Source organism: Vulpes lagopus, chromosome 8 (assembly GCF_018345385.1).
Source record: "Vulpes lagopus strain Blue_001 chromosome 8, ASM1834538v1, whole genome shotgun sequence".
NCBI lineage: Eukaryota > Metazoa > Chordata > Mammalia > Carnivora > Canidae > Vulpes > Vulpes lagopus.
In genome coordinates this window covers 62,327,771-62,350,352 of record NC_054831.1, presented here as the reverse complement: position 1 = coordinate 62,350,352, position 22,582 = coordinate 62,327,771, and the positions used below count along the sequence as shown (strand labels likewise).

The 22,582-nt window shown below is 39.1% G+C and overlaps 1 protein-coding gene across 2 annotated transcripts in view; it reads left to right on the top strand.

The window, feature by feature from the left end:
* NEBL (nebulette) overlaps positions 1-22,582 on the top strand; it is a 344,404-nt gene that overhangs the window by 139,333 nt on the left and 182,489 nt on the right. The gene's annotated exons all lie outside the window — the stretch shown is intronic.

Below are 22,582 nucleotides of genomic sequence, written 5' to 3'. Positions count from 1 at the left end.
AGAGACAGAGAGAGAGAGCGAGAAAGAGAGCGGGCAAGCAGGAATGGAGGGAGAGGCCAGAGGGCGAGAGAATCTTCCAGCAGACTCCCTGCTGAGTGCGGAGCTGAGTGCAGGGCTCCACCTCAGGACCCTGAGATCATGACCCGAGCCAAAACCAAGAGTTGGATGCTTATTGACTGAGCCACCCAGGTGCCCTCAGAGTCTAGATTGAAACAGATTCGAAGTCTACTTGATTTTTTTTTTCTTTTTTTTTTCTTTTGTTTTTTTTGGTTTTTTTTTGTTTTTTTTTTTATTTTTATTTTTTCTTATACAGATATTTCACTCTCTGCTTTGCAAGTGCTGGGTTCCTGTTTACTCCTCTATATAGGAATGGCTTCTCTTCCTGCAGAAACTTCTGTTGTTTGTGGGAGGTCCAGCATCCTGCGACCCTCTGTAGATGGGGAAGGTGACAGGCTTTGTTGAGGCCAGGAAAAGTCTCTCTCTCTCTCTCTCTTTTTTTTAAAGATTTTATTTATTCATTTATGAGAGACAGAGAGATAGAGAGAGAGGCAGAGACACAGGCAGGCTCCATGCAGGGAGTCTGATGAGGGACTCGATCCTGGGTCTCCAGATTCATGCCCTGGGCCAAAGGCAGGAGCTAAACCGCTGAGCCACCCAGGCTGCCTGGGAAAGTCTCTTTTGACTGAGAACATGAGTGAAACCAGAATCGTCCCGTAGTGTGGCATTGGGCGCTGAGCTAAACCACCCGTTCAGCTGTAGCTTAGGGCCTCCTGTGTGGCCGTTCATGTGGGTCATGTTAAGGCGAGACCAACACTTCACGGCAAAGACAAACGTGTCATGGTGGCTACAGTGCTCTTCGGCTCCTTCAGCCTGACCTTTCCCTTCCCCTCTGCCGAGTGGCCAAAGTCCTTTCTGAGCCACAGATTCACCGATGATGAGGATGGTGACACCGCCCCAGGCGCGCATCCGACACAGAAAGGTTCACGGCTGCAGTTAGAGCTTAATTTTTAAGAACCTTTCATCAGAGGAGGAAGCTCTTTAGAGTAAATGACTGCCTTGCTTGAAATCATCTGCCGTGTAGTCTTCATTATATTCCTTAGTCATTATGGTTTGCATCACATGGTCTTTTCTCAAACATCAGCCTGGTGAACCAACGATGAAATTGCATTTCTTTGAATTAGAGTACAGATTATTATGGGAGAAAAAGACATTAAAGGGGAAATGCTCATGTTTATGTTTGAATAAATGTGAAAAGCTTAACGGCCTCAGAGGCAGTTAAAGGAGAGCCTGTGAGGGAACGTCGCCCCTTGTTGCTTGTGTCTCAGGATGAGCAGAGCGGCAACACTCTGATTTTTCCAGTCCTGGTATATGTCAGTTTGGTGCATACTTCGTGTGGGGTTAGGAAAATACATCATCCCTGAGAATTCTTATTTTCATCTCCAGGCCCTGACACATATTAGGCAATCAATAAATGGTTGCTGAAATAGACTAGAAAAGTCTTTACTCAGGGGGACCTTCAGCCCCCTTTTATCTTGCCTGCATACTTGGGCTTCTCTGTAGTTCCCACAGGGGAAAAGCAAGTCTCAGGATTGGGAAAGTTTTGGCATTGTTGATGGCAATAAATGAGGAAAACATAAGCCTGGGAAAGAGAACGACTGCTCGCTTGGGCCTACTGATGTGGCTCTGACCTAGGCATCACCGGACCGGGATATGCAGCGTGTTGGCTGGTTCCAGACCCTGTTGTGAGTGTGACCTGCTGCTGGGCCCGTGCTGGCCATCCTGCAAGCCTCACCCTTGCCACTGTCCTTCTCATCTGTATACCGGACAGATAGGAGTCACTCAGTGGGAAGCAAAGTGTTAGAATTCCGTGACATCGTTGGGACTGGCTGTGGACTTCAACTGTGGCTTTTATAGGGTATCAGAGCCTACAGCTTTGAGTGCGCCCCTAAGCACTTGAATATGCAGAGGATAGGATGATTGCCGTGTGCTTTATTATACTTTTGTTTTTCCTCCCAGCCATCTGCTAAGTTATATAATTGTTTATGTGGATGTCAAGTATGAGACCTAGATAGAACATTTTTGTTGTTCTATCATTTCTACTGCCCTCTTTCATCTACAAGTTCTCTTAGCGGTCAGGCCCCATGGTTTCTGAATGCCTGTGTTGGGAGAGCTCCAGCAAGGTTGGAGACTTTTCCCCATAGGTCTGCTCTGTCCATGGATTCTAGATGAACGGAGAAGTGAATGATCGTTATCTACAATGGACATTGTTTAGGGCAGGTTTACCACAAGCCAGTCATTGTGCTGATGGCTTTTGGTATAGTATCTCATTAAATCCTCACAATAACTTTCTTAGATAAGTATGATCTCATTTTGTAGATGGAGAAGCTGCAGCTCAGAGAAGTTGTGTAAACTACTTGAGGGTCACACAGCTAGTCAGGACCCTTCCTAGTATTTGGCCTCACATCTTTCTGACTCTAAAGCCTGAGATTTTCCTTAGCTGGCCTATCTCAGTATAACCATTGCTACCAATGATATTTTTGTGATTTCAATACCATGTCATAGCAGTGTCATGACATTTCAGGTTTAAAATTCTCCTAGCTCAGGGTGGCTGGGTGGCTCAGTGGTTGAGCATCTGCCTTTGGCTCAGGGCGTGATCCTGGGGTCCCGAGATCAAGTCCTGCATCGGGCTCCCTGCAGGGAGCCTGCTTCTCCCTCTGCCTCTGTCTCTGCCTCTCTCTGTGTCTCTCTTGAATAAATAAAGTCTTTAAAAAAATAAAATTCTCCAAGTTCTCTTCAGGAGGTAAAATTTTTGTATTTGCATTTTAAAAAATTGTAATTTCTGGGAAATGTCCTATTATTTTATTTATTCTCTTGGAGTTATTTTGGCCCTCGGCTTAGATTTTTATTATTCCTCAAGGTTTCTAATACTTTTGTTTGCACAGTAACTTTTTGTTTGCATATCAATTATTTTAGTCAATTCAGTTATTATTTTAATAGCTCTACTATTTTGTTTACTCTATCCATTTAAATTTGTATTGAAATAAGTGTCCTCATGATTTCTGAACTTACTGATTTTTTGATTCTAATTCCATATAGGCTTATATCTTACACATCTAATTTTAAAACTTTTTATTTCTATACAACTACCACCAACCAGAGTATTGCCATTTAACTTACTATAAAACTAGTGAGAGAGGGATAAATTATTCACATTTTAAAAACATTTCTAAAGGTCTGATCATAGAAAACACTGTTATATTAGAAATTTGGTTTTTAGTGGAGCTATATTTTATTTGTCAAGAGAATGGTTAGGTTAAACATTTTAATCCATAGGTGTTGGAGAACTGGTTGCTAATCATAAATTCTTTGGGCACTAACTTTTATTACCAGAGATGTTTCCATCTCATCACATATTTTGTCTTTCTCTTGTGAGACAACTCAGTAGCCAGAGCACTCATTTACTCCAGGACTGCCACAGTGCTCCTTCTGGGTGCTCTGAAGCATCAAAGCAGTGCCTGTTGTGGTTTCTGACTTTGCTCAGCAGAGTTTTGTAGGAGAGCAGTGAACCCAGCTGGTGCCTGAAGGGAGCAGTAGCTGTGTTCTGAGAAGGAAGGGCAAGCTCACTTGTCGTGGATTCAGCAGGGCTCGCCAGGGGTTTCCATATGTGTGCATGCCTGCACGATTATGTGATCTTTCTCCCCGGCTCTGCTGGTACCAAAGAGGATTTAAGAGCACTCTCAATGGAAAACACTTAGGGGATATTTATGAGTATAATGAGAAAGAAAGCAAAGCCTTTCACTGTCCTGCTGTAATGGAAGAGCCAGGGCTTTGACAGGTTGGAGAAGAGATTGCAGCGCCCAGGATATTTGTGGGTGGTGCTTGAAATGTGGTGGATGTATTGATTGACCATCAGTGGTCCAGTGACCCCATAGAAATCCCAGAAGAGATAAGACTGGTTGTAGAAGACCTGAATGGCATGCTAAGGAGGCTTTCTCACTAGGCATGGGGATCTATATGTACTTGAGCAGGAGGGCGATTTGCTGAAAATGATGTTACAGCAAGATTAATCAGGCAGCAAAATGGATTGGATGGGGAGAAATATGAAGTAGAGAGTCAAGTTAGGAAATGTTTGCTGTAATGAAAGTGCATGATAATTAAGTAGATAATTCAGGGAATGGAAAGGGATAGAGAACTATGAAGGAGGCACTTTATGAAGAATGAATGTATGTGAGGGGAAAAGGTGGTGAGTGCTCTAGAATTTCTGTTGAAGGAGCTTCTAATTGGCAAACCAACTGGAAAAAGAGAGGGGCCCGTAGGCAGTGTGTTTTGATGCTCATAAACTGACTGCTTTTACTGAGATTGTGTGTAGATTTGGTGTGGTTTATGGTGGTGAAGCTCCACTATTGCCTAATGAAAACTGTGGCCGCTTCTCTCCCCACCTCAGACCCCTTTGGCAATGCTCCGGGGCAAGATGAAGTCCAGGGTGGCCAAGGCCATTAGGGTGTAGGCCTGAGAAGCTGGCTCTGTTGTCATGTGTGTGGTCAGAGATAGATTGATCAGGAGCCCAGTGTCTCTTCATCCCATCACTCAAATGCTTGAGTGAATCAAGGATTGAGAGTAAGGGAGTGAGTTCAGGTTTAGCATTGATTTGAAGAATCTGGTGATTATTTAAGGGGAGATACCGTACCTATGGATAGACAGTGACAGTCAGGGGAGAAAGCCACTTATTAGCAACTAAAGCTTTCTAAAACCATGTTCGATTGCAATAGAAAGATTGAGTTCTGAAAGTAAAACATTTACGGTGTGTGGTTAACTTACACAAATGTTATAGATTATACACACTCAATTGTTGTCCTGTTTGAACATTTGTTTTTCAAAATAGCTGAGGCAGGGATTGATTGTATACACATTTCAAAATTTGATCTGGGGTTCACAGAGAAAGAAAGGGAGTAGAGCAAAGTCTTAGCACAAAAGTAGTATTAGGGGTTGGGCTGTTCTTTAAATTTGTTTAGCTTTCCTATTCACCTCAGCGTAGAGGGATGTCAAAAATACCCCTGTAAAACTTTTGGTTTTAGTATGACACTTTAAGAAGGTACCTTCTACAGTTTAACAGCTTGGCTGGTGAAACTGGCCTTCATGTAATCCACCCCCCTGAGAGCCAGTGGAAAGAGAAGGAGGGGGAGGGTAAATGTGGGTTTCAATTTGTCTCTACAGACTAACACTATATGTTCTTGGACAAGTTTTGTAAACTCTCATATTCTTCATTTTAAGATGGTGATTTTTCTCTCCCTCTTCCATGGATTTTTTTAAAATTATATTTATTTATTCATGGGAGACAGAGAGAGAGAGAGAGAGAGAGGCAGAAACACAGGCAAAGGGAGAAGCAGGCTCCATGCAGGAAGCCCGACATGGGACTCGATCCCAGGTTCCCAAGATCAGGCCCTGGGCCAAAGGCAGGCACTAAACCGCTGAGCCACCTGGGCTGTACTCCCTCTTCCATGGTTATGGAGGTCAGTGATAATGTATTGAGCCAGCAGGGCCCACATACATTTTACCCCAGGGAGGCACCCGGCAGATGGTAACGCGCTCAGTTTTCCCCAGGATCCCATGTTTTCACCTCACTGTCCTTAGAGTGATGGCTGTTGTTCTTATCTTTGGAAGTGGTTTGGGGATTGTGACCAAGAAAGCATTTGGGGAATAATATCCCTGATCTTTGCTAGCTGGCCTTACCTGCTAGGGAAAAGCACAGTCCTGGGACTTGGTAGGCAGAATTTCCAAGATCCAGTAAAAGAGCATGTGGAAATACCCACTGCTGTCTCTTGCTGGTTACGTGGCTTTGGGAAGTAACTTGACTTTTGAGTCCATTTCTGCAAAATGTGATTGTGATGCCAACAAACACAGATGTTGTGAGGATCACATGGATGATGTGTGTCTGAAGGCACACAATGGAGCCCGGGGAGAGGCTTGAATGGAAAATGGGAGGTGAGAGCTAGATTATAGGGACCTCACAGGGCATATTCAGATGTTCCTGGGCCTGTTACTTCCAAAGTTCAAAGGGAAAATAATTTGGGTAAAAAAGATCTTACTGGTTGATCTTTTTAAGGTGTAATGAAATTTCGAGTTATAAAAATAGTGAAATTACTTATTAAATAACTTATCATGCTTGTTTAAATAACCTATTAACTTGTTAGGGGAAATACCCAAGGCACAGTGATAATTTGAGAGTTTAGACACTCCTAATGGAGTCTTGGGAAACATTAACAGAGTAAAGGCAAACCAATCAGTTACTTCTCATGACCTGCATGGTCCCTTCCAGTGAAGCGCTGTCTGCCTACTTTTTGGTTAGTTGTTGAATCAGTGGAATTTTAAGGAGGCAGTAAGAGAAATAAACTAAAGACAAAGCTATTTTTTAAATCTGTAGGAACCCTTAACAACTCAGAAGGCTTTATGAGGTTGGTTGAGATACGCGAGCTTGTCCTGTGTATTCAATGGCTTAAGCCAAGAGCAAAGTTTTAAAATCATGCTATTTTGATGAACGAAACTAGACAAAAAGGATATTCATGCTAAAAGGCATTCTAGATGGCAGATCTCAGTTTTGTGAGATAACACAGTTTTGGTATATTTTATGTAAAATAGATCACACCGGTAAGGAAATACCTCAAAAAGCTTGGACATTTCCTCATATTCCTAAAGCTCTAGGCCATGATGACGTGGCACGTGGCCATGGGATGTCACTGCTTCTGCGTGGCTCTGCATGAAAGGCATCTAAAAGCATCAGCCCTCTCAAGGCTCATGATGAGTGTGATGGCCAAGTATTGGTGGAGTTAGGAGCCCCTGCGAGCTGTTCTGCAGACCTGTAGGCAGAGATCAGTTGGGTAAAGGAAGCTGTCCGTGGAAGGGGACACGCTTCCTTTTTAAAAATGAAGGTGCAGGTTTTTTTTTCTATTCTTTTTTTTTTTTTGGATCCACAGTAAAGAAGAAAGGATTCTTTCCCCAAAGAGTGCGTGGGTTGAGACGGCGCTGAGAATTGCTGCTCACAGCATCTCGCTCGTAGCCAGCCTTAGCCACTCAGAAAGAATTATTTTCAAACTGAGCAGCGTTCGCAGAGATAGCTCCCAGACAGCTGTGTCAGCTTTAGCACGTGTGAAAACTGCTCGAGAATAAACCGTAAAGTAGGGTTTGGAAATTTAAAACAAAAAAAAAAAATTCAAGGATATTTTGATGCGCAGGGGTTATTAGCAACAGTTTACAAAAATACAGAGCAGTCAAGTTGGGAGTTCATTTCGTTCCCGCGGTGTCTTCCTATTTATCTTCCTGATATATTTGTCTCCTCGGTTACCATAGCGCTGCTCATTGGTATTCCTCGGCACGCGGCGTTGCTGTGAATCCCTTCATAATTGCACTGAACCAGAGAATTTCTACTTTTTCGGCCTCGCTCAAGCCCAGGGCCCCCTTTTTTCTTTTGTGTGGCACAAAAACGACAGCCACTGTCCCGCTCCTTTTGTCTCACCGGCGGGCTGGTCAAGCAGCCACCTTCACATCTGATGGAACTGCTAGCCTGCTTCCTTCCCAAGAAGGCAGTGCTTGCTGTCCCCACCCCCGGGGACTAGAAACATCATTTCTTCTGATGTCTGAGCTGCAGGCTCTGTTAGCTCTGAGCTCCTGGGGGGAGGGGGGTGCTGTGCATTTTTTTCAGAGGGGGAATAACTATTTCTTTTCAAGAACGCTTTCCTTTTGCATTTCCCTTTGCTTCAAAAGTGGGGGTTTCCCGGTGCCCTCAACGTTTTCTCCAGCCCAAGATGGGCATCAGTGGTTGGCTACCAGGGGAGGTGTTTGTAAGTGCAGTGCCACCTGCTAATTACCTTTATGAGGTGACTTGGTATAAGAGTGTAACTGTTGGCGTCTTGATTGTGGCCAGTGAGACTCTTTTTTATCTTTCAGTCTGAATGGGGAAGGCAAAAAGACCTGGAATTAATTACATTTGAATCATCTTTGTATCTGTCAATTACTGGGGGGGGGGGGGGGGGGGGGGGAGCTTGGAGTAATGTATACTGTAGATACAATTACTCTTTTTGGATCCCATAGATTAAATTCATTGAAAGATCCCTCTAAAGATGCATTAGCTGTACTTTGCCTGTAGCTTCTCTTCTGGGGAGTCAGTTTCAAGTTCAAATACGTTTTGTCTGATAAATTGACTACACATGGAGGAACTAAAGAGAGCAATTATGTATGACATCAAATAAATGACTCAGTGGCAAGGTATATTCTATTTTAGGTCAGTGCAATTCAAAATGTGAGAAAACGTGATTTAGCTGGCTGGACTGAAAGACAGTTGAAATTACTGGATGGAGAGAATCACTTTCCATTCTGAGGTTTGGTAATTGAAGATATGTAATATTTATTGTGTTTGCCGTGAAATGATTGTGTGTGAGAAGGTTGTGGTTGTTTATGTGGGTATTCTTTAATTCGACAATGTGAAGGTCCAGTCTTTATGCATAATATACAGTGGCATTGGCTAAGGTGAGGGAGGGTGATATGTGGCTGAAACCTGTTAAACCATGATAAGCCAATGCATTTTGCTCTTTAGAGAGTTAATTCAGGTGGCAGTGCCCTAGAGTAGGAAGAGGGCACCTTCTATGGTTAATTGTAGTGTTTCCTCTCCATTCTTCACCTCTTCCTTTTAGAAATGTATGCCTATGCCTTTGCCTTGTGATTTTGTAGGCCTTCCATTAGAGGAGGTACTAATGCCCAGTTGATGTTGGGTGTGGCCGTGTGATTCATGCCTGTCAATGGACTTTTAGCAAACATAATGCCCTAGAAATCTTAGGTGTGCTTCTGTGCTTTGGCTTGGCCTCTGGTGCTCCTGCCATCCACTATACAAGGAACATATTCTGGGTAGTTACTGGTCTAAGGAGAATATAGAGACACGGGGAGCAGAAGTGAGCCCAACTTGAAAGCTGGACTTTCTGAAAGCCAAGCAGACTGTGACAACTGACTTGCAGACCTGTGAACAAGAAAAATAAATGCTTATAATTGTAAGTCACTGACTTTTGGGTTTTGCTATGCAGCATAATTGTGGAACTAGCCAATAGATGTGTATAGTAAAAAAAAAAAAATCCCTGCTTTTGTAAGGATTTTATTTCAGTGAAAAGGCTCCTTTTACATTCAGATCCTTGTTTTTACCCTGTCAAGGAATCAGTGTTATATCGCTCATAACTTAGTGGTATTTAGCTGCAACGCAGTGATGTCTTTTGTTGGCAAGATTTCATGACCAGAAGTTACATGAATATATCCTTTTAAATATTAATATAATTAGACGCCCCTACCTAATCACTTATTTGGGGAATTTTACATATTTTGAAACTTTATGTAGGCTTTTTTGATGGTTTCATAAAGAAAATTTAAATGACATTTAAGTAACTTTGAAAAATCATGTAAAAGAGTTTATAGTTAATTTCATTGCAGTTTAGGGAGAAAATAAGTTTAGTAGAGGATATTAAGCAGCTCAGGAAAGTCACTTCAGAGTGAGAGCAGGAGAGATAGGGCTAGAGCTGTGCTGCCAAGGACAGTACTCTCAGACTGTACTATGTGCCAGTAAGGATCCTCTTAAATCTGCTAGTAGGAGTTCATGGCTCTTGCTGCCCTAATGGGCTAGTGGACCTTGGCCGTCTGCCACTAGTGTCCCTGCCACCCCAAGTGCAGGAACCTTTGTCATCACCCTAAGCAAAGAGAAGATTCTACTCCCTCATGTTCCCCTCTGAATTAAAGGCTCTTATCTAATTAGTAGGGCTGAGGTCACATGCCTGTCTTACAGCTGTGAACAAGGTGAGAAAGTGAATCCCTGGGTAAGCAAGACTTAAAATGTGAAAAGTCACTAAAATTTAGAAAGGTTGTTTAAAAGATTCTCAGTATTCATAAAACATGAAAAATGTCCATATAAATCCATAATATCTATTTCAAAACCAGCCTTTAATTACTATTAATTACTATAGTAATTTTTATTTTATTATTTTTTTAAATTTTTATTTATTTATGATAGTCACACAGAGAGAGAGAGAGAGAGAGGCAGAGACATAGGCAGAGGGAGAAGCAGGCTCCATGCACCGGGAGCCTGATGTGGGATTCGATCCCGGGTCTCTAGGATCGTGCCCTGGGCCAAAGGCAAGCGCCAAACCACTGCGCCACCCAGGGATCCCACTATAGTAATTTTTAAAAAGTGAAAATTTAAGGTGATTTATCCAATTGCTTCTTTTCAAAAAAATGAATGTTAGTATAAAACAAATAAAAAATCCAACAGAACCTCTGACCTTATAGACGAATATTTTCAAATGTGTACTTTCCTTGCAATACCCAAGAAGACAAATATCAGCGAAAATGTTTCTTTTACATCAAGATCTCATTGATTTAGATTTCATTTTCTCAAAATTTATGTTAATAAATTTGATTAAATTGATTTATCAGTTTCAGCATAAGGTAGTGTTTAGCATTAAGTTAAAAAAAACCTCTCGAACTTTAGAACCATCTATTTATATACAATTCTACTTTAATTCAACGTTTCTTCTTTTTCATCAAGCTGGTAGCATGATTCAATTTCCTTTAGGGTTTGGCAGTCATAAATCCACCTTTAAAAACCTTCTGTATAAACTCTTTATTAAGTCAGAGACTCAATTCCCCATTTAGTAAAAGGAATAGCATCTAGAACATTTCATTTGCTGCAGAGAAAATTGTTAAATGAGCCTGTGAGGAAATATCCCACACCCCTCTATATGTCTTGGATGTTAAATTACAGCCCCTGTGTCCCTGTAGAGAAAAGCTGTCAAATGGAAGAGTTTGTGTCAGGGATGCTAATTTGTTGTATTGCGCAGAGCATAGCTGGTGAGCAGTGTGGTTGGGATGTGCCTACTGGAATCCCAGACATGTGTCAGGGAGCAGAAGAGAGAGCTGCTAGGTCCAGCAGAATCTGGAGAAAATGGAGCAGTTGGATTTGTAATCAGAAAACCAGAGAGGAGCTGAGCAACCTGCAACAGAGGGATTATGGACTGATGTAGTGAAAAAGTGGCAAGTAGTATCTCTGGCCAGAGATTAGTAAGCAAGTTACATTAGGGGTGAGACAGAAAGAAAACTATTATTTTGCGAGGCTGGCTAAGCTGGATTTGGTGAAGAATTTTAACTCGCATAAATTCTCTATCTACATCGTGTCAGTACTGTAAGATTTATTTAGCCCAAAGATCAATATCTTAGTCAGTTTGGGCTGCTATAATGACACCACAGACTGGGTGGCTTAAACAACAAAATTTATTTCTTGCAATTCTGGAGGCTGGAAAGTCCACGATCAGTGCAGATCCGGTGTCTGGTGAGTGCCTGATTCCTGATTTACAGAGGGCTATTTTTTGACGGGTCCTCACATGGTGGAAGGAGAACTAGCGTTCTAGGCTCCTCTGGAGAGAACGCTAATCCCATTCATGAGGGTTCTACCCCTGTGTCCTCCCAAAACGGCCTACCTCTGAATACTGTCATGTTGGGAATTAAGCTTCAAAATATGAATTTTAATTGGGAGAGACACAAACGTTTAGTCCATAGCAGTTTTTAACTTTTTGTATGCCATCCATGGAGAGCAAGCAATCCCTTTCTTCCCATCTTCTCATATTTTAGGAGTGTGTGGCTTCTTTTGCTTCTTTGTTCTTCCATATAATGGTCAAAATCTAAACAGTAATCTGTTGGAATTTTGATTGGAATTACATTGAATCCATGTATCAATCTGAAGAAGAATTGACAGATTTATTGAGCTTCCCAGGCCATAAGAAGGGTACATCTCATCTATTTGGGTTTTCACATACTGTTAATTAACCCTAAGACATGTTTTGAATAGTCAACTTTTTAAATTATTTCCTACAAAAAAGAAGGAGGTAAAGGTGATTAAATATATGTTTTTAAACTAGGTAACTTGGGAAAATAGTTGTTTTGAGAAGATTTTGGTTGTCTCAAGAAACAAATACTGTACTTTTTATGTGCATGCCTGTCATAAGTCTTCTGTTTATTTGTATTAAGAATGCCACTTTAGAAAATTGACCATATATTTAAATATGTGATAAAATAATTCTGACAGCTGAAATTCTTAAAACAATCATGTCCTTGAATTTACTGTAATCTTGTACAGGGAATATTTAGCTTGAAACAGCTGAGCAATCCACATTTGAGTGGATGAATTCATTCCTTCATATATCTCATATTAATTACCTAATGTATGCCAGAAGCTTCTGTAGGTGCTGGAGATATAGCAAGTGAAGGAGGTGATTCAGTTGGGTCATCTCTGTCAAATTATGTCCAAAAAATTAATGACTGAGAATTGTCCACTAGATTTTAGCAATATGGAATTTATAGGTGGCTTTGTCAAGAGTAGTTTTGGTGGGACAAAAGTCTGCTTGGAATGTAATCATGACTGAGTAAGAGAAGAGAAATATGAGCTGTGAGTTTATACCACTATTTGAGGAGTTGCTGCTATAAAAAAGAACAGAGAAAGAATTCTAAGTGATATGGTATGGTTATATGCTAATGGCAGTGGTCCACCAGAGAGGAAATTTGATAATGGAGAGGAGAAGGGCTAATTTTTGGAGCAAAGTCCTTGACTGAGCAAGAGGTGATAGGACCTAGTGCTAGCCTGTCTTGGAGCAGCACTGTTAGTCCGGCTGAATCAGAGAAAAGGCAGGGTCACATGGGTACAGATATGGAAAGTTTGGTAAATTTTTTGGTAGGTAAACAGTGGAGATTCTTCTGAATAGTTCTGTTTCTATAGGGAAATAAACTTTAAAGTTATCAACTGAAAATAACTGTCACAGAGGCAGATACATTAATCAATGGAATGACACAGAAGATTCCCAGTTGAGGAGTGGGTGTAGAGTACTGGGGAGACAGAAAAGTATGGAAATAGCTTTCCTGACTGGGAAGAAAGTGATGGGGTCATGAGGTTGCTAGCTAGAGCCGAGGGCATGGTTGCAATAATCATAAGTTTAATTGAGCTCAGATAGTATAGCTGTGTGTTTTTTTCTACCAAATTACACCTTTTGGATACAACACAGAGTAGCAGAGTGTTGGGTTTTTACCAGGGCTTGGTTTTGCTAGCGAATCCAAGATAGTGAAAGAGGGGAATGGTATTTGAGGGCGGTTGCTGGGAAGTGATCATAATGATGGATGTAGAGTCTAAGTTTCCACATGGAGGGAATGAAGTCATGGACAGTGACACAGAAGAAACAGTAGATAAGGCTGATGGGGGACTCCAAAAATAGTTTAGAGTTGGGGGACTAAAAATTTCCCCTAGTAGGATGAGATAAATAGAGGTTCTTGTAAATATAAAGTCATTGCCTGGGGACTTCTGGGGATGATGGCAGAGTAGGAGGACCCTAAGCTCACCTTGTCCCATGGGTACAACTAGAGAACACCCACATCAGTGTAAATAACCCAGAAAGTGACCAAAAAACTGGCAGAACAAATTCTCCACAGCTGAATGTAGAGAAGAGGCTACATAAAAAATGAATATGTCTAATAAGAATCAGTCAAGGGATTCACAAAATAAAAGGAGATAAAGTATGACACAGTATACCTAAAATGTAGGAGGGGGGGCCAGAGGAGTAAAGAATGGGCTCAAACTTAAGTGACCATCAACTTAATATAGCCTGCTATATGCAGAAGATGTTTTATACAAGCCTAATGGTAACCACAAATAAAAAAACAGTAATAGATGTGCAAAAGGTAGGAGAAAGGCATCTAAGTAGATCACTAAAGAAAACTATGAGAGAAGAGAGCAAGAGAAGAAAGGAATAGAGAAGAACTACAAAAACAACCATGAAACAAGTAACAAAATGGCAATAAGTACATAGCTATCAATAATTACTTTGAATGTAAATGGACTAAATGCACCAATCAAAAGACATAGGGGGACGGAATGGATAAAAAAGCAAGTTCCATTTATATGCTGCCTACAAAAGACATGCAGACAAGCAGATTGAAAGTGAAGGGATGGAAAAGCATTTATCATGCAAATGGGAGTGAAAAGAAAGCCAGGCTAGTAATACTTATATCTCACAAAATAGACTTTAAAACAGACTGTAACAGGAGACAAAGAAGGACACTATATAATCATAAAGGGGACAATCCAACAAGAAGCTATAACAATTATAAATATTTATGCACCAAACATGGGAATACCCAAATACATAAAGCAGCTAATAACAAGCATAAAGGATAATCGATAGTAATACAATAATAGTAGGGGACTTTAATAGCCCAATTACATCAATGGATAGATCATCCAAACAGAAAATCAATAAAGAAACTGTGGCTTTGAATGACACATTGGACCAGATGGATCTAACAGATATAGTCAGAACATTCCATCCTAAAACAGCAGAAGACACATGTTTTTCAAGTGCACATGGGATGTTCCTCAGAATAGATCAATGAAACTAGAAATCAGCCATAAGAAAAAATCTGGAAAGAACACAAATGCATGGAGGGTAAATAACATGCTACTAAACAATGAATGGGTCAACCAAAATATCAAACAAGGAGATTAAAAAAACATGGAGAAAAATGAAAATGAAAGCACAGTGGGCCAAGATCCTTGGGAGCAAAAACTGTTCTAAGAGGGAAGTTTGTAGCTTTAGAGGCCTACCTCAAGAAGCAAGAAAAACCTCCAGTAAACAACCTAGTTTATGTATAAAGGAATTAGAAAAAGAACAACCCAAACCCAAAACCAGTAGAGGGAAGGAAATAATAAAGATTAGAGCAAAAATAAATCAAATAGAAACTAAAAACAGAATAGAACAGAACAGATCAGTGAAACCAGGAGCTGGTTCTTTGAAAAGATCAACAAAATTGATAAATATTTAGACAGACTCCTAAGGAAAAAAAAAAAAAGAAAAGAAAGAGAGAGGGAGAGGGAGAGGGGGGAGACAGAGAGAGAGAGAGAGAAAGCGAGAGATTCAAATAAAATCATAAATGAAAGAGGAGAAATAGCAACCAATACCACAGAAATACAAAGGATTATAAGAGAATATTATGAAAAATTATGTGCCAACAAATTGGACAACCTGAAAGAAATGGATAAATTTCTAGAAACATATAATCTTTCAAAACTGAAACAGAAAGAAATAGAAAATTTGAACAGATCAATTATCAGAAATGACATTGACTCAGTAATAAAAAAACTCCTGACAAGTGAAAGTCCAGGGCCAGATGGCTTCACTGGTGAATTCTACGCAACATTTAAAGAAGAGTTAAGATCTATTCTTTTCAAACTGTTCCAATATATAGAAGAGGAAGGAAAGCTTTCAGATTTATACCATGAGGCCAGCATTACCATGATATCAAAACCAGATAAAGACACTACAAAGAGAGCTATAGGCTAATCTCTTTGGTGCAAAAATCCTCAACAAAACACTAGAAAACTGAATCCAACAAAAAATTTGAAAAATCATTCACCACAATCAAGTGGGATGCAAGGGTTCAATATTCAGAGATCAATCTGTGATAGATTGTATCAACAATAGAAAAGATTAAAAAAATATGATCATCAAAGCATTTGACAAAATACATCCATTCATGAGAAAAAGCCCTCCACAAAGTAGCTGTAGAAGGAAAATACCTCAACATAATATAGGCCATTTATGAAATCCCACCATTTATGAAATACCCACAGCTAACACCATATTCAGTGGTGAAAAACTGAGAGCTTTTACCCTAAGGTCAGGAAGAAGACCACTCCCACCAATTTTATTCAACAATGGTTCCTGGAAGTTGTAGCCACAGCAATCAGACAAGAAAAAGAAATAAAAGGCATCTAAATTGGTAATAAAGAAGTAAAATTTTAACTATTTGCAGATGACATGATACTATGACAATCCTTAAGTTTCCACTAAAAAACTACTAGAACTGATGAATGAATTCAGTAAGATCCCAGGATGCAAAATCAATATATAGAAATCTGTGACACTTCTATACAGTAATAATGAAGCAGCTGAAAGAGAAAGTAAGAAAAAAATACCATATAAAGTTGCACCAAAAATAATAAAATACTTAGGAATAAGTTTAACCCAGGAGGTGAAAGACTTGTATTCTGAAAACTATAAAACATTGATGAAAGAAATTGAAAATAATGCAAATGGAAAGATTTTCCATGCTCATGGATTGGAGGAACAATTTTCTTAAAATGTCCATACTACTCAAAGCAGTCTATAGATTCAGTATAATCTGTATCAAAATACCAACAGCGTTTTTCACAGAACTAGAACAATAATCCTAAAATGTGTATGGAACCACAAAAAACCCTGAATAGCCAAAGCAATCTTGAAAAAGAAGAACAAGGGGTGCCTGGGTGGCACAGTCAGTTAAGCATCTGACTCTTGGTTTCAGCTTAGGTTGTGATCTCAGGGATGTGAGATTGAGCCCCCCACCTTGGGCTCCATGGTCAGCTCAGAGTCCACTTAGGACTCTCTCTCCTTCTCCTGCTGCCCCTCTTCACCCACCCACCCACTCAAATAAATAATTTTTTTTTTAAAAAGAACAAAATGAGATATCACAATCTCAGATTTCAAGATATAGTAAAAAGCTATAATAATCAAAACAGTATGGTACTGGCACAAAAGTAGACATATAGATCAATAAAACAGAATAGAAAGCTCAGAAACAAACTCACAAATATATAGTTAATCTTTGTCTAAGGAGGTGAGATTATGCAATGGGCAAAAGTTTCTTTAACAAATAGTGTTGACACGATGCCTGGTGGCTCAGTGGTTGAGGGTCTGCCTTTGGCTCAAGGTGTGATCCTGGGGTCCTGGGATTGAGTCCTGCATCAGGTTCCCCACAGGGAGCCTGCTTCTCCCTCTGCTTATGTCTCTGCCTCTGTCTCTGTGATTCTTATGAATAAATAAATAAAATCTTTAAAAAGAAACTTGAAACAAATGGTGTTGGGAAAACTGAACCACCTACATGCAAAGAATGAAACTGGATGACTTTCTTAGACCAAACACAGAAAGAAACTTAAAATGGATTAAGGACCTTAATGTGAGACCTGAAACCATAAAAATCCTAGAAGAGAGCACAAGCAGTAATTTCTTTGACATTGGCCATGGCAGTGTTTTTCTAGACGTCTTCTGAGGCAAGGGAAACAAAAGTAAAAATAAACTACTGGGATTACATCAAAATAAAAAGCTTCTGCACAGCAAAGGAAACAATCAACAGAACAAAAAGACAGCCCACTGAGAGAAGATGTTCACAAATGTGATATCTGATAAAGGGTTAGTATACAAAATATATAAAGAACTTCTATAACTCAACACCAAAAACTGAATTAATCCAATTAACAAAGGCTGGAAGGTGAGAATAGAAATTTCTCCAAAGCAGACATCCAGATGGTCAATGAAAATATGCTCAACATTGCTTATGATCAGGGAAATGCAAATCAAAACCACAGTGAGATATCACCTTGCATCTGTTGGAATGGCTAGAATAAAAAACACAGGTAACAACAAGTGTTGATGAGGATTGGGAAAAAGTAACCCTTTTGCACTGTGGGTGAGAATGTAAACTGCTGCAGCCATTGTGGAAGTTCCTCAAAAAATTAAAAATAGAATTACCCTATGATCCGTTAATTCCACTACTGGGTATTTATCCAAAGAATAGGAAAACATTAATTTGAAAGGATATAAACACTCCTATGTTTATAGCAGCATTATCTACAATAGCCAAATTATGGAAGTAGCCCAAATATCCTTCAACAGATGGATAAAGGAGATGAGGTATATATTTAGATACACACACACACAGAGTAGAATATTAGCCATAAAAAAGAATGAAATCTTGCCATTTGCAACAACATGGATGCATCTAGAGAACATAATGCTGAATGAAATAAGTCAGTCAGAGAAAGACAAATACAATAAGATTTCACTCATATATAGAATTTAAGAAACAAAACAGCTCGTAAGCATAGAGAACAAATGGATGGTTACAAGATGGAGGAAGAGGGGTGAAATAGGTGATGGAGATTAGGAGTGCATTTGTTGTGATGAGCACTGAGTAATGTATAGAATTGCTGAATCATTATATTGTATACCTGAAACTAATATAACACTGTACATTAATTGTACTGGAATTAAAATTTTAAAAAAGGATTTATTATTTTGCTTCTTCATTTTGGTGTTTAGAAAAAGTAGTTTTTCCACTTGTTCAATCTCATTTGTTTAATTTTAAAATTTTCATTTATTTATGGCTAAGAGATATTATAGAAAAATAGTATTTACGATAAAAAGGTTCTAGGTCATTTATCTAAACATAGGAAATGAGATTGTGAAACTGACTTGTTTGTTATGATTTGATGTCAATTTGTTTCAAGAACTTCTAAATCCTGTGCATCTATATCTGTGTGTTCATATATTAAGATAGCTAGAGAACCACAGAATTTATTTTTGAAGATTTTAGATATCATTTAGTTTAATCTTCCTTAAGCTGTCATTTAGGCTGATTAAAACCATTGAAATCCAGCACACTTTTGAACGATGACTGACTGGGCTGATGATAATACTAATGTCGAATTGCCTCTGTTAGGTTCTAACCTGAATGTACTTGGGAAATTTTGAAAGGAAGAGAAGAGTTATTGAATTACTCTCAGCTAATTATTTTGCTTAGGTCAATGATATATGTGACCTTTCCATTACTATTAGCCCTATTTAAGAGTTTGCATTTGTTTTTTTTTTTTTTTGTAGCCTAATCTGGTTATTACAACAGCTGAACCAAACTTTTGAATGATTTTATTGCGTTGCATTATTGTATATATTGTATATGGATTAGTATATATTATATTGTACATAGATTATTGAATTATATGTGACTCATAATTATATATTTGGATTGCTTTTCATGAATTATATATATGGTATATATTGTGTGATTATATTTTATTTATTTGGGAAAAGCACATATACACAGCTGCACATATATTAGAACTTGGCAGGAGGGCAGTGAACTATGTATGATTGCCTCTGATGGGTATCCTCCATCTAACACTTTGCTTACTCCATTTGCCCTTATAGAGCAGCATCTATTCTCCACACTTGTTATGCCACTTGGTCCAGAATATGCCAATACCCTTAACCTGAAGGGATGTGTATTTACACTTTTTACTTACTGCACAAATACTTTTGTAATAGTGATAATGGAAAAAAAAATCTAAAATCACCCAGAGGCCCATTTTCTAAGAATCTAGTAGATCAACCATTTTATTTATGTTTTTCAGTCCTTTTATATATAGGCGCACGCTTTTTTAAAACAATATTTTTGGTCATAGCTAACGTATTTTTTTTTAAATTTATGATAGTTACAGAGAGAGAGAGAGGAGAGAGGCAGAGACACAGGCAGAGGGAGAAGCAGGCTCCATGCACTGGGAGCCCGATGTGGGACTCGATCCCGGGTCTCCAGGATCGCGCCCTGGGCCAAAGGCAGGCGCCAAACCGCTGTGCCACCCAGGGATCCCGCTAACATATTTTTTTATTCAGCATCGTTCCCCTACCTGAATATTATATGTACAGCATACATGAGTGATTGTAATTGTAGAATGTATTTGGGAGATTTTGTGTGTGTGTGTGTGTGTGTGTGTGTGTAAGAGTTTTGTTTACATTTTTGCCTAACTGAAGTGAGTAGCAGGATTCAAGGAGAAATTTTGCTGAAGTTAGCCTAATACTTAATTAGCAGTTTATATTGAGATTTCATGGTAATAAAGTTTATCCACGTTCTGGTATTTAGGCGAGGATAATCTTGTTAGAATGTCACAGAGCTTGATTAAAAAAATATTTTTTGAACACAGTTTTCTGTGGGTGAAGGCATCCTTTTTCCTTGGTACTTTGCCCAGGAGGATGGAATTGAGGTGTTAGAGAAATGTGGTACATTTTCTTTAGAGCATAAAACTAACTTGTATATGGGTAAGGAGGTAGTGCAATGGACAGGTGCTCAGGAATGCACGGGAGGAGATTTTCCAGGACCCCTTGTAAACCCTAGAATAAAAGAAGTGACTTTGGGACACCTGGGTGGCTCAGTGATTGAGTGTCTGCTTTCAGCTCAGGGTGTGATCCTGGGATCCTGGGATGGAATCCCACATTGGGCTCCCTGTGGGGAGCCTGCTTCTCTCTCTGCCTATGTCTCTGGTTCTCTCTCTGTGTCTCTCACAAATAAATAAATAAAATCTTAAAAAAAAGAAAGAAGGAAAGGAATGACCCTGATTTATACAATGCCCCTAATTCTCTTTTCTTCTAGGTTAAAAAAAAGTTGAATTAAAGTTCTGTAGGGTAAAAATTGTTCATGGTCAAAACCTGATGGATGAAGATGTTATTGTGTCAGGTTAAAATTTTTTTTTAGTTCTTTCTCTCTAGAAGTAATAGTTTTAGTTCAATATTTTGTTTTATATGAGAAATATAAATAACTTTCTATTCACTAGATTATTCATTTTGTCCCTTGGACCTTGTCAAATAAACTGACAACTACATTGTTCAGATAACTTCAAAACAAATAATTTTGTTATTAAGTTGAAATAACATCATGATAACATCATGATGGCTTGATTTAAAATGGTGGTGGAAAGCAATGTAGCTTACATGAGTGTGATATTGGATTTTTACTATATGTTCTTAATGTGCCTGCTTTTAATATAATTTTCACTTTTTAAGGTTGTGGGATTATAAACTAAACTTTTCGTTGGATTTTTTAATGTTTGCTTGGAATCCTTCAATATTAGAAAGTATTTCCCCCCTCTTTTTTATTTTTTTATTTTCCCCCTCTTTATAGATTTCAACTAAAGATTAATTATTGGGTAAGCTGTTTAATATTTTTACCTTTTGATAATCGACAAGGATTTACAAAATAGATAAATTAGGGTAAATTACTTTCTCTTTAAGAAAGTAATTACTATAAAAAGGACTTTAATACCAGCTCCCTAAGGCATTTAAAATAGGACTTGATTAACTAAAGTGTAACTTACAGTCAACCATAAGAAACCAGTATTTCTTAGTATCTGATATGTTTAGGCATTTTCCCTTTCTGTGTGTATCATTTATAGCATTTTTCTGGAACCTCTCACGGCATATGTCTCATTGGTTTGGGGCTGGGCTGCCCAGTTGGCGCAGATAATTTATTAATGATGCCAAAGTTTGGGTTCTGTCCCTGGACAAGCCAATTACTAATTTCTCTCTGCCTCCTATGTGTTAGGCTGGACCAGTTATCACTGAATTCCTGTGAACATGTAGGAACAGATATTTTGGGCACAACTCTGCAATTTGAGAACAACTGGTATGTTTATTGCTATAGAGAATGGGAATGATTATGGAGAGAGGTTTCCCCTAATCTCAGTGTTACAGTTAGCCAAAGGTTAACCAGAAAACTGCCTTAACTTCCCTGATGGTTTTAGGAAATCATTTCAGAACACCTTGAAACTAAGCCATGGTTGAAGTTTAGTGCACACCTTGGCACTGAAATAGAAGGATACTCATTTTGTTTTCATTCGGTGCTTATTGTAAGTGGTCTCATGATGATTGTTCTCGCCATCTTTTATGGTTAATTCTCTAGATGATCTCCCAGACTGAGTCATGAATGTTTAGCATTCTAGGAGACCTGTGAAGATCATCTAGTTTAATTTTCTCACCTTACACATAAAGAAATATGATTCTCAGGGAGCCTCGGAAGGTCACACAGTGTGTTAGATTCAGCTCCAAGTTTATTTATTTTTTTAAATATTTTATTTATTTATTCATGAGAAACACAAAGAGAGAGCAGCAGAGACACAGGAAGGGGGAGAAGCAGGCCCCATTCAGGGAGCCCGATGTGGGACTCGATCCTGGCTCTCCAGGATCACACCCTGGGCTGAAGACAGGCGCCAAACCGCTGAGCCACCCAGGGATCCCCCCAGCTCCAAGTTTAGAATCCAGATTCCTTTACCGGCCTGACCTACTCCCCTCAACCCTGTTCCCAGAGAGTGGGGCCTCTAGCCACACAGCATATCAGCTTCCAGCCTTAGCACTTTCTTTATTCTTCATTGAAATTAGCTTACAAGTAAAACATTCTTGTGAAACGTTCTGAGGTATTACTGCAGTACATTTTAAATTTAGGGTATATATCCCTAAATCCATCTTACTGAAGACATGATTTTCTGGATATGAGAATTTACTTCTTATTTCTTTATTCAGCCATTTCTAATTTCTAAACATAACTGTGTTTGAAAAATAAAATATCAGAATGACTAGAAAAAAAACAAAAGATAGGAAAGATTTGTGGGGGGAGAGGATAGTAAGAACTTTTGAGTACATGTTATGAGCTAAGTGATGAGAAAGTATTCAAAAGGGTACAAATGGGATGGTTGCCAGTTCCTGTTCTTAGGTTTTTAGGAATTTTGTGTAACGTAGAAAACACCTTTTAACAGAAACAGTGGGTATATAAGTCACAGTTACCTTGTTTTCAATCATTTTCTGGAATTTTCCCCTTTTCTGAGAATTGTTTTAAATGACATTTTCATTTAATTGTTGTGTATTTTGCTCAATTAGGTGTG